The sequence below is a fragment of the Leptodactylus fuscus genome, chromosome 3, assembly GCF_031893055.1.
Source record: "Leptodactylus fuscus isolate aLepFus1 chromosome 3, aLepFus1.hap2, whole genome shotgun sequence".
Lineage (NCBI taxonomy): Eukaryota > Metazoa > Chordata > Amphibia > Anura > Leptodactylidae > Leptodactylus > Leptodactylus fuscus.
Window position 1 is genome coordinate 64,792,297 of NC_134267.1, and position 13,073 is coordinate 64,805,369.

The 13,073-nt window shown below is 38.9% G+C and overlaps 1 long non-coding RNA gene across 1 annotated transcript in view; it reads left to right on the plus strand.

The window, feature by feature from the left end:
- The first annotated feature begins 1,452 nt into the window (after positions 1 to 1,452).
- LOC142197457 (uncharacterized) overlaps positions 1,453 to 13,073 on the plus strand; it is a 113,037-nt gene continuing 101,416 nt past the window's right edge. The window contains exon 1 of the long non-coding RNA XR_012715317.1: positions 1,453 to 1,547. This is a non-coding gene — a long non-coding RNA (uncharacterized LOC142197457). The remainder of the gene's footprint in view (positions 1,548 to 13,073) is intronic.

The window sequence follows — 13,073 nt, forward strand, 5'->3', positions numbered from 1 at the left end:
GGCTTTACACTCTTTAGCAAAGACATGGCTATAAGGAAGGGCGGTGGGGTGTATATGTATGCCAGAAGTGGCATGAAAATGAGTGTAAAAGATGCAGATGTGGCAGATGATTGTGCAAATGTGGAGTCCTTGTAGATTGAATTGCATAAGGATGAGACTGCTGATAAAATACTTTTGACATAATCTATAGATCCCCCCCCCCCCAACATAACTGAAGAGTTGGAGGATCAGTTGTATAAGCAAATCGAGTGGGTGGCACAGGCAGGTACGGTGTTCTTAATGGGAGATTTTAACTACTAAGATATTGACTGGGGTCCGGGTTCTGTATTATCTGCAAATGGGAGGAAATTCTTCATCAATGTTGTGTCCAGCTTATAGAAGATCCAACTAAATATTTTCTTCACTCATTCCCTTTCCTTCTTTGAACTTGATGGACATGTATCTTTTTTTCAACAGTACTAACTATGTTACTATGTCCTACAGCTAACGCAGTGACATTCATTGGAACTTTTTTCTTCCACTTATGCTTTGAGTTGTCTAATCTGTAATGTCCACTAGGAAATGGAAGTTTTTGAAAATTAAATAATTTATCCTAAAAAAAAAAAATAATAGTAAGAATTGTACATATTATTAGAAAGACCAAGGTGCTAGTTTATATATGTAAGACACTGTAAATCTGCAGTACAGTAAGGAGAGCAGAGCAGGATTGACACCTGTACACTGTATGAGTCAGCCATTCCTCAGCTGATGCAATTGTGTACAATTCACATGTCCTTTTCTGACATGCATACTCCATACTTCTGTGTAGGAAATCCCCACTGCTGCACAGCATTGGCCAAAATTACTGCTTTTAGCTACTTTTAGTATAGACTGATCTCATCTCTCACAACAGATGTTGAGATTTTCTTGCTCATAGATTAGAAATATCATGACCATGTCTTCACCAGATTTTGGTATTTAAAACGGAAAAATATTATCACAATTACTCAATCCAAAGATTCTTTAAGACTAGTTTCACTTTTCACTATTTGTAGCAGGATCCACGCTGAAATTTTGCAACAAAGTTTAGTACAATGTAGATGATTTGTGAAAAAAAAAAAATGCTAGAAATCCAAGTCTGCTAATAGACTTGCTAGGATTTGAAACTTCTGTGACATGCCTGATATATTGGGGAAATGTAAGGGCGGGAATCCATTGCTAAATCTCAACAAAATGTTTTACATGTTTATTTTATTACAGATTTTGGTGAGGATTTCTAAGTTGGTGATATATCCAAGATGTGTGAACCTAGGCTAAAGCCTCATGTACATGTGAAGTGTCTACGGCACTGTACTATAGAGTAGCATGATGCACAATCCATATTGTGGAATTATTTTAACTTAGAATGGATTCTTACATTGAAAAAAAAACCTTGTATGCAACTTATTCTTTTTATTTTGCAGATGCTATAAAATGTGGTGGCTAGAAAAGAATATTGGACATATGGAGTGAAAACCTCAGTATCAGAGCCAGCAGACATCATGACAGTTTGGATCTCCTTCTATAGGGTAAGCGGACATGTCACATACTGTATTTTGTTAGTTTTCATTCTCTATTATGAATAGTATATTAGGCTTGCATGGTGTTTACTACACCAACCATGTGGAATTGCAGACAGGAATCTGTGACATAAAAATCATTTCACAAATGACTACCTAGTGTATAAAACCCAGTCGATTTCAGTGTGTCTAAGTGCTTGTACTGCCAGAATGTTCCATTCATCACAGTGTATGCAAATTAATGACAATAGACAGTCAATAAAGGGATGGACATATAGATGCTGTAAGTGCAATTTTCAAATACAAGCAATAAGATCAGACCTATTACAAGTAAGAACAAATAGCTAATGTAAAAGTGTTGTAGGTGGCACTCCATTCGGTGATCAATATAGGATCCCAACCTAATATAGCAAGTTAGAGACTTCACACTCAAATTCAAATGAAAATACAATGCTGCGTTTATTCACCACACATAACAACATTTCACATAAAGTAAGTATAAGTAATGTTTTGATCGTATGACCTTCTTCAGACTCCAAGTAGGTAGCAGACAAGTATTACTGCACAGCAGCAGGAGCACAGAAGGAAAGCTGTTCCACCACAAATGAAAAGCACTTACACTGCTTTCCTTCAGTGCTCCTGTCGCTCTCCAGTAGTACTTGTCTGCTACCTACTCTCATGCTAGAGTCTAAGAATTTACACTAAAAGAGTCAGCTTTGAAAGATGTTGCCACAAACAAAACTAAACAAAAAAAAAAAAAAATCTTTAGCCACCTTCAGACGTGACCAGACAATCAACAATGTGGCAGTAAGAAGGAGGTTTGCCAAACAGTTCCCCCACCCTTAAAATAGCTGGTTGGAGATAAGTGTCTACAGAAAACTATAGATGCATAAGCTGCATATTTTATGATCGTAATATAAGCACAAAATTTCAGAATTTTGGAAGGTTGCCTGTAAAAGTAAATGGTTCATTAGCTGCAGGGCCAGCTTTGTTCTGTATATATTATTATGTACCCATGTGACAGTTTGTTATAGTTATAGAAGATGCTTGTATATCAGATTCAGTGAGCATTACAAGTCTATTGCATCAGAATAGAGGTCAACACTATATAGACATACACAAGGCATACACAAGGGGGATGCTGATGTTCATCAATTTACAGGCATGGATCATCAGCATTGAGGGGATAGACATGAAATGTTACTTAGAAAAGAAGCCAAGTGGATGCACTGAGGGCCCCCGGGAAAGAATGCTAATAATTTGAGTGGCCTTTTTTTTTTTTTTTTTTTTTTTTTAAGTGAAAATCTCTCTTTTTTTTGTAATCACTTGTATATACTTGTTTATTCGCTATCTATCCCTGCAGATCTATGTTTATGTGTGGGGTAAGAGATTTGATTTTGGTTGCCCAGTCTTTTAGTCTTTTCCACACTAGTACAGATTTCATACCATATGTTTTTAGTTCCCTCTTTTACTGTACTCCATATTTTTTCTATATTATCGCTTATTAACTTAGATGTTGCTCATAAGTAAATATTGACAAACCAACTCATAGCAAGCCAGGTTTTATCCATATATTCAAAATTGTTTGGTTCCGCTAAAAAACAGCCCCCAAAAAACAGGTTAGTCTCAGGTGAACTAAAATGGCCACCGTGTTATACTCTTCACATCACATAGTATAGGTGGATGTTCAGGGGACAAAAATAATAATAATATTTATACTCTCTTTCCATTGCTTTTTGGACCTCCACATGGCATACAGCACTCTCCTGCACCCACGATCACAGCTGAGGTCTTGAGTAAACTGAACGTCATGAAATTCGGTGTGCCCATGTCACTGATAAGGTCCAGTCACAGGCCTCAGAGGTGACCGCAGGTGCATGACCTCAATGAGGAGGCCAAGAGAGAGTGCCACAGGCCGCGAGCAGCCCTAAAAGAGTTAATGGAAGGTGAGTAGTTTTGGTGCCTTATATGTTCAGGCTTTTTACTGTCAGGAGGATGGTGTCAGGCAGGAGCAGACAAGGGTTGTGATTCTGACTTCTGACACTGGCTGCCTCTGATTGGTGCTCTGAGTCACACCCCCTGCCTGAGACCACCCTTCTGACATTACAGAACTTAAAGGGGTATTCCCACGTCGCATACTTGCCAGTCTTCGCTGCTGTAAATTCTTCTTTCGGCTTTGTTGCGTCATTGGTGGGCGGGGTTACATATACAAAGCCAGCGGCGAGAAGTCGTCGCTTCTATGCCGCTGGCCCTGCGTGTGCGTTCCCGATGCAGTTAGGCATCGGACGTACAGCCTTCACAATGCAATACAGACCCGGCATCCGCTGTAATAGAGAGGCGAATGTCGGGGAGTGTAGACGCCAGCACAGGTGCCTGCAACATCGCTACGCTCCAGCCCTGCATGAAGCCAGCAGCGGCAGGAGCGATGCTGCTATTCCGCTCCTCCGCCCCCCCCCTCCCCTCTGGAATAGCAGCATCACTCCTGCCGCTGCTGGCTTCATGCAGGGCAGGAGCGTAGCGTTGTTGCAGGCACCTGTGCCGGCGTCTAACACTCCCCGACATCCGCCTCTCTATTACAGCAGATGCTGGGTCTGTATTGGCGCCCCCCCCCCCCAAGTGTAAACTCCCCCCCCCCAGGCTCGCTCCCGTGCACTTAGCCCCTCCTCCCTCCCCCCTGAGAGCAGCAGATACATCACTCGACTTTTGACCAGATAAGTCAAGGGATGTGTCAACAGAGAAATGAATAAAGTAAGATAGTGGACAAACAAAGCAGTTTAGCTGAAGCAATGTATTTAGGAAAAGTCTTACAGTCACATTAACAAGCAGTATAGACAGGATCCTTGTGATGGGACAACCCCTTTAAATAACACATCAGGCATCAAAATTAGCTGTTCTGTGCTCGGGAATGGTGGGGGCTAGAGAGAATATTCCGACTGCGCTGAAATCAGTGGAGCAGCACCTATTAATAGATGCTAAGAGCTTGAATTGGTGGAGGTGGCAAAAGGTCTTCTTTAAGACCTTCTATGCACCTGGCAATATATACTGATATGTAAAAGCATCAAATTCAGAGACGATACTTTGCTATTGTCATGACTGTGTATAAATCTCTCTAAATATAGTGAGATTATACTCTGGATCTGGTTCCTCAGGACCAGGCCAAACAGCAGCAGATAGGTGTAAGCTAAGACTACACTGGGTCAGGTTTTATTGATACGGTTGCAGGTATACAGAAAGCAATCAAAACAGCAAGAAAAGGAAATCCTGACCTGTCCGGCACTTAATACACATTAAAAAAACTAAACAAAAAAACTCTAGTAAGCAGCCCTCCGGCAGAGAGAGAGATTTGCCCTCCCAGCTTGTCTTAAAATGTTATAACTTCTTTTGCTTTTCTTGCAGTTTTTGTCATTAATAAATTTTATAATATACTTTATTATATTCCTTTTCTATGAAATCCTTTACTCTTTTCCTTCTCTGTTGAGAGCTGTCACCTGCTTCTCATTATATGCAAAGTATGGCTGTATTAAATAAAGAAAAAACTCTGGTTGGGGAGGGTCCATTGAAATCGCTATATCTTGAACATTATAAAACATAGAAACTTTGGTGTCATATGAAACAGGAGATGCAGCTGTTTCATATGATACTAAGGATGTGGTTCTACCTGTATGATTTACAGAGATATCACTGGATGAAAACATTATCAGGATTGGTATATTTATAGCTGCAGCTGCATATACTGTAAATATCCCAGTCCTGACTATGTATCATATGATGGATGAGAATCTCTGTTTTTTATATGACCTGAGATATAGCCATTTGGAGTGACTCTCCCCAACCTCATTCTCTCTTCATTTCACTGAGCAGCACTCCATACACATAGAGAAGCAGGGACTAGTGTTCAATAGAGAAGCAATGGAAAGAGTGAAATATGCGGATTTCACAGAAATGATCTAACATTTGTTAATAAAGTATATTACAAAATGTATTATACTCTCAAAACTTGAAAGTTTAGTTACATTTTAAATACCCTCCCTCACTTACCTATTTTATAAGCAGGTAAGGAAATCTAGGAAAAATACACCACCCCTCCATAAGTAATACTCCACAGGTGTCACAATATAGATGCATAGAGACATAGATAAAAACACACAGTACTGTGTAAAAGTTTTAAGTAGTTGTGAAGAATGATTCAATGTATGAATGCTTTCATGAATAGAAGTGTTAATCCTATCCTGCTAATATTATAAAAGTGAAAGTTTGTGTGTTTGGAAGTTTTTTCCTCAATCACACAAAAACGGCTGCACGGATTTGAATGAAATTTGGCATATAGATAGATAGTTTGTAACCTCGATTTAACACACATGCTACTTTTTATCCCGGTAAATAACATGGCTTCACTACTGTTATGAATTTATGTTCACATACTATATTAAACTGCTCTTGGCAGCAGGATGATAAAGCCAGGTCTGTTATCTCTCTATGTAAACACACAGCTAACCCTCAGTCCATTGTGTACATGCATTTGCATATTATCTGATCTGCTCCAATCAGCGTGCTGACACACTTAATGGGAAAACACCTTTAACCTAAATTAGCATTTTGCTAATTTTAAACATGCCTGGAAAAAGAAAATCTAATTTGTTGCAAAATTCTAAAACAACAAGAGCTATGAAGGCAGCCAGAAGTCAACAGAGTTTTCCTGAAGTGGAGCTGAGGGGGGTCATCGACGCCAACAACACACTCGTTATATGGCGTCCCAGCGAGCTGCTGAGATGCCGGAACAATCACAGGCGTGGTCCAAGGAACAAGTTAAGCGGCAGGCCAGCTTGAGAGCTGCCAAAATGCCGGAGCATGTGGATCATCAACGCCAACAACATGCTCATAATGTGGCTTTCCAGCGAGCTGCTGAGATGCTGGAACAATCATGGGCGCAGCGTGAGGAACGAGTTCAGCAGCAGGCCAGCTTGACAGCTGCCGATACTACGGAGCAGACGGTTCATCAATGCCAACAACACGATCATTATATGGCATCCCAGCCAATCACAGGCACGGCGTGAGGAACAAGTTCAGCAGCAAGACAGCTTGAGAGCTGTTGGAACAGACAAACCAACGACGGCAGCAATTTGCTGAATATAGTCGGATCATCAACACCAACAATATGCAGACAAAGTCACGGGCAGAGCCTAGTAGTTTATATTAACAAAATGCAAACTGCAAATTACTTCTGCAACTGGACAACAACCCCAACCATAACCATATAGCCAATGTCATTAAGAATTATCTTCAGCATAAAGAACAAGGAGTCCTGGAGTTGATAATATGACCCCCACAAAGCCCTGTTCTTAGCATCACTGAGTCTGTTTGAAATTATAGGAGGAGACAGAATGATTTGAGCAAGCTTCCATCCACAGATCATCAGTGGTTAGTTCTCCAACATGTTTGGTACAAGTTCAAGTTTCCTTCCAAGTTCCTTAAAAAATGTGAACCTAGAAGTTTTGATGCTGCTTTGAATGCAAAAAGTGGTCACACCAAATATTGATGTGATTTACATTTTTCTTCATTCGCTTTGCATTTTGTTAATTGACAAAAATAAACTATTAACATTTTTATTTCTAAAACATTTTACCACACGTGACTAAAACTATTGCAGTACTGTATATAAATCAAGGAGCGTTCACACTTGTGCCTGCTGTCCACCTGTGATTCTGCCAATTTTTGCGCGGACACAAAGTCCTGCATGTCTGAAAAAGCGATTTCACAGCGGAGAGGCTGCATATGGACACCGGCAGTTTGCTTTAAAAAGCCATTGAAATGAATGTTTTTTTTTAAACTAACCGTGTGCAAGCCATCCCCGTGCAATTTTGGCAGAATCACAGCATGCGCAAGTGTGAACGCCCCCTTATTGTATCACTCATTCTATACACACATGTCATAGTTATGTTTATGTATTTATATACTCACCATGTCATTTGTTTTAACAATGTAAAGGGAGTCTGTCATTAGAAAAATCATAATCTCAGATTGTACCTTGTAGTGCGCTTTACACACTTTCCAAATATACCTTTGTTATTCAGTATTACAGCTTAATCATCAAGAAAATATCTGTTCTACTTGTATGCAAATTAGGTGCTAAGTACAGGGATTACTTAGGTAATGGTTTTCCAGCTTACAAACTTCCTTTAAATATCTGCTTCACATGTATCATTATGTTTAAAAAAATAAAAAGTTACCACATATACTCGAGTATAAGTCGACCCGAATATAAGCCGAGGCCCCTAATTTTACCACAAAAAACTGGGAAAACTTATTGACTCGAGTATAAGCCGAGGGGGGAAAATGCAGCAGCTTCTGGTAAATTTCAAAAATGAAAATGGTCGGAGTTTTTGGGTGCAGTAGACGCTGGGGAAGGGGAGGGTGTGTTTTGGTTGTCTTTCTGCCCCTTCCCCAAGCTTGATGACTCGTTTTTTTTTTTTTCCCCACTTGGAATTCAGCCTGGCTGAATATAGGGTATCTGCAGTGCTCCTATTAACCCCTTCCCGACAAAACAGGAGCACTGCAGATACCCTATATTCAGTAGACTGGGCACTCTCAGACACAGGGATACCTAATGTATATGTGTTTCACAGTAATTTTCTACTTTTATATGTATTCTAGGGAAAGGAGTGATTTAGAACTTTTATTTATTTTATTTTTTTATGTGTTTTTAAAGGTTTTTTTTTCATTTTTTTTATGGGAGATTCTATACATTACTATTGCAGCTGGTCATAGACCTGGGATGCCATGATTAAGGAACCGTGTGTTCTGAAACGCGTTGGCGTTTTTTAATGCTTATATTTGTTTTTTCACTCCTTTTGTATCTTTTTTGTATTTTATTTTTTCACGTGGATTAATAGCTAAATTTTAATATTGTCCACGGAGTGATGCCGATCCATTTCTGTTTTTCCTGCATGAATGTCTCTTGCTTCTTGGTCCGAGTAGCAGATCGTGCACCCCGAAGAGGACTTTTGAATATTCACGATGAGCGCCAACCTTTTTTCTTATGGACATTAGACTTTGTTTTGTTTGTGAATGTCCATGAAAATGTGGGAGAAGGAGCAAGCTGGAGTGTTAGAGAAGGACATGAAACAACGATTCGACAAGGAGCTGTCCAAAATTCGAGGGAATGCTGCCAAAAACAGCATTTGCTTTGGCCCTTAATAAATTTTAAGTTTTGTACAACTTTCATTGTCATTGTATTTTAATACATTCTTTGGAAATGGCACTCTCATTCTATGTTTGCTTTTTTTACTTTGCCTAAATAGCATTTGGAATTCTGTACAATGCCTGGGCAAAGTACGTAATGATTCTCCCATTTTATACATTGCCTAAAAACGCCGGGCATTCTGTAGAAGCCTGCTTTTCATAACGGCTGCACTTAACAATTTAGTGAGCAATTTTGCAGAGATTTTGTAAACAAGTGACGTTCATTCTCTTCACTAGTATATGTTATCCTGTTTGTCAGCATGGCTATGGATGTTCATAAGACATACAGGTTCATTAAGTTCATTAATTATTATTATTATTATTATTATTATTATTATATAACATTGTATTTTAGGGAAAACCACTACATGACCCAAGTGAACTTTCTGCAGAGTTCACCATATAAAGTAAAAAGAGAGTCTTGCAAGTTAAAAGTTTCCTGCATGGGTTCTCTTTTAATATACTATATGCAGTCACCATAATTATGGCATAGGCAATAAGTTGCAGACTAATGTCTGACTGTAGGTACCGCCACCGATCATGAGTACTGGGGTGTTTTGCTCCTTGTTCTGAATGCAGCAGTGGTTGGACAAGCACACACCTGTGACATTCATTTTGATGGGACTTCCTGAGCTAGCCAACTGTTGTACTTGGGTTATAGGGTGCCTCTAAAGTATTTTGGCTTTTTGTTACCACTCTTGTGTCTGGCTAAAAGTGGGCTTCATACTGTGTGGAGACCACTAATTGGCATTCTAGACTTTGTAGGGCGTTGGGCATATATGGGACAACATACTGTGGGGGAAACTAAGCTGCATTATATTGTGTATAGGGAACACCAAGGAGTATTAAACTGCATAGGGCGCACTAAGAGACATTATACTGTGTATGATGGACACTAAGCGGTATTATACTGTGTATTGGGGGGCACCAAGTTGCATTATACTGTGTATAGAGGCCACTAAAGAGCATTATACTATATATATAGTGGTCGCAGCAATCTACTGCAAAAAAATAGAACAGCATGCTGCACTTTTTTGTTTTTTAAATCGTTTGTGATCGATTCCTGTAACTATCAATGAGACTTCTACACAAGTATGTTGGCCCACTCATAAGCTCACTGCTCCAGTTGTCTCGGGTTTGAAGGGTACCTTTTCCAGGCGGCATGTTTCAGCTCCTTCCAAAGATGCTCAATAGGATTTAGGTCAGGGCTCATAGTAGGCCACTTCAGAATAGTCCAATGTTTTCCTCTTAGCCATTCTTGGATGTTTTTAGCTGTGTGTTTCGGGTCATTATCCTGTTACAAGATCCATGACCTGTGACTGAGACCCAGATTTCTGCCACTGGGCAGCACATTTCGCTTTAGAATCACGTGATAGTCTTGAAATTTCATTGTACCGTGTGCCAGATGCAGTAAAGTAGCCCCAGAACATAACAGAGCCTCCTCCATGTTTCACAGTAGGGACAGTATTCTTTTCAAGATATTCTTCATTTTTCTGTCTGTGAACATAGAGCTGATGCGCCTTGCTAAAAAGTGCAATTTTTGTCTAATCTGCCTATAGGACATTCTCCCAGAAGCTTTGTAGTTTGTCAACATGTAGGTTGGCAAATTTCAGTTTGTCAGATTCAAGTTATTTCTGTGATCATTGTGGGTTTTTGTTTCATTAAATGAGGGTACCAACAATTTTGTCCACATGTGTATGGTGGCTATAAAAATAAAAAAAAAAAGTCCATCACAAGGATGATTTTCAGTGCTGTGCGATTGTAGGCTTATACTTACACTATCTGTATTGTCCCTAAGCAAATTCTAGTAGTCCAAGGGCCCCATACACAATGTACTGTGCTTTTCCACTGATTTGCATTGTGTACTATATTACATAGTAGATTGTGAGATAAATTGGTTTCATTTATTTAATTCAGCTGCTAGTATTTTTGATACCATCTTAAGTTTTATTACCGAAGTTTTACCAACAGTGTTACATTTGTTGACTCCAGTCACAGGGCTAAGCCTAACCAGCTGGTGTGCTTTCTTTCACGAAGACAAGCCATGAGCCAAAAGACAAATATTAAATAAGAAACGCCCAGGGACAAGAAGCAAGATGGTATACACTGAAGAAAACCCAAAGACTAAAAAAAAAAATAATAAAAGCATTGTGTACTGCAGCCTGGGATTACTGTCCGTGACATTATGCTTCTGGGCTTAGATGACAGAAGGATGGAAAATTTTAGTTCCTTAACTGATTGTATGCCACAAGCACCATAAAGCCTAACATCTATTGTGTAAAAGCTGCTTTTAGGGGCAGTGAAAGGGTTAACCCGTGGCGGCTAGCTGCAGTAATTAGAAGGTTATAATCCGTTTGTGCTGACACAGAATATGCTGCGCTTGGAAATTGAAAATCTTTTTTAGTCTAGAAGATCGCAAAAGTCCTGTTGTTGAATAAACAATCATAAATCTATGGCAGGAAGAGAGACGGCTCCTGCTCAAGTTACCAGCTTCTACCATGTCAGCTTGACTTTTTAGTTCCATGAGAAGTTATTTTTGTTAAAAGACGGGTCACATCAGCTTAATTACGTGGCCGTGCCAACTCTATTCATCGTTTTTGCTACGTGTGGCACAGGGGTCAAAACTCAGCAAATTTCGAATGACAAATGGCCATGGCCCTGATGCACAATTACAAGTAATGGCTGTTATTGACCAGTGACTTGGTACTTCTATATCTGACCATGAACTTTTCCACAAAGGGTGTTGTAGATCTATTTTACATTTACTATCATTTTTACATACTTTGGTTCTGTGCAGTAAGAAGGCTTTTTAATGCTGGGGCTATACATTGGAGAACCACATTTTCGGCTGTTGTGGATGCTGTTTTACAGTTTTTTTTAAAAAAATTTCATTTCCATAATGGGGAAGAAAAAACAGCAGAAAATGTGTTGATGCAACATGTCAATTTTACTTATGAATATGTTTTCCCTATATAATTATATGTTGAGGGGTGAAGGAAAGCAGTGAAAAATACATTTTTGCATTACGGTTTCTGCTATATTTTTGCTGCATCTTTTTCAGCAGTTTTTTTTTTTTTTTTAGAAACGTTTCACTCACTTTGGCCTTAGCCTGTGTTCAGAATTTCTTTCTTTTTCTTTTTTTTTTTTTTAAATCATTGTGATGCTATGCATTTTTAGGTGTAAACTTTAGTGCCAATTAATTTCATAATATATGTTATTAGTGGTCAGAGCTTTTTTTTTTTTTCTGATATAGGGCTCCAACTTCCCTACATAGATGAATGTAGATACTTTCTGTTTCTATAGGTTTTATTACATTTTGAACACTAAGTATACATATGTGTAAAAGTATAGGTTTATTAATTATCAAAACCGAAGCGAGTAGCATTGACTATATTTCAGGGCTGTCATTTACAGTAGGGACTAGTAGTCCACGGGTGCCAGGTAGATTGGTATTTCAGGAATATACAGTTACCCAAAACCATTGTTCGTTCATAAAAATGAGTTGCATCAATTAAACACAAAAGTTCACTCAGGTTGAGGAAATTATATTGTTTCCAAATGAAGTGTTTGATTCAATCTAATCCCTAGAAGGGTATTCAGGCGATTAAAGACTTGACGCCAATAAAGGGAAAGTTTGGAACATGTAATAAAGAACCATATCCTCTGCAGTTCCTCCAACATGTTGAGGATGCCGAAGGAAACATGCAGTGAAGTCAGACAGGAGGAAGATACCATCTTAGAAAAGTCTTATAATCTGTTTCTACATGTGGGCTACATTGGAGGGATTTATGTGTTAATACCGATGCTGTCCTCTAGTCCTCTGCACTCAAGTACTCTTTAGTTCTAATGCCTATAAACGGATGGATTTCTGATAAGTGAAATTAGTCAAACGAGTTTTAGATGCGTTTCAATCTCGTGATCTGAGAAATGAGAGAGATTACAAATATGCAAATTGTCATGAGTTTATAAAAAGTGTCACATTTGAAAATCTTTATAAAAAAATTGGGAATGAACTCTTAACTCCTCAAAGCTATAAAAAGTTGTCCATATGCAATCAGTACGTGCATCAGTCCGTTTTCAGTCTCAAACTGAATTCAAATGGACGGATGGCATACTGATGTGTGAACCAAGCATAAGAAAGTCGCACAAATGGAATTTTTCTTCAAATCCACCTCATTCTGATTTTTTTCCAGCTTCCTAGTACATTATACAGAATAATCAATGGTCGCATCATGAAGAAAAATTTGTCCTGCAAGCATTAAGACCTCATATGGCTCTGAGAGCGGAAAAATAAAA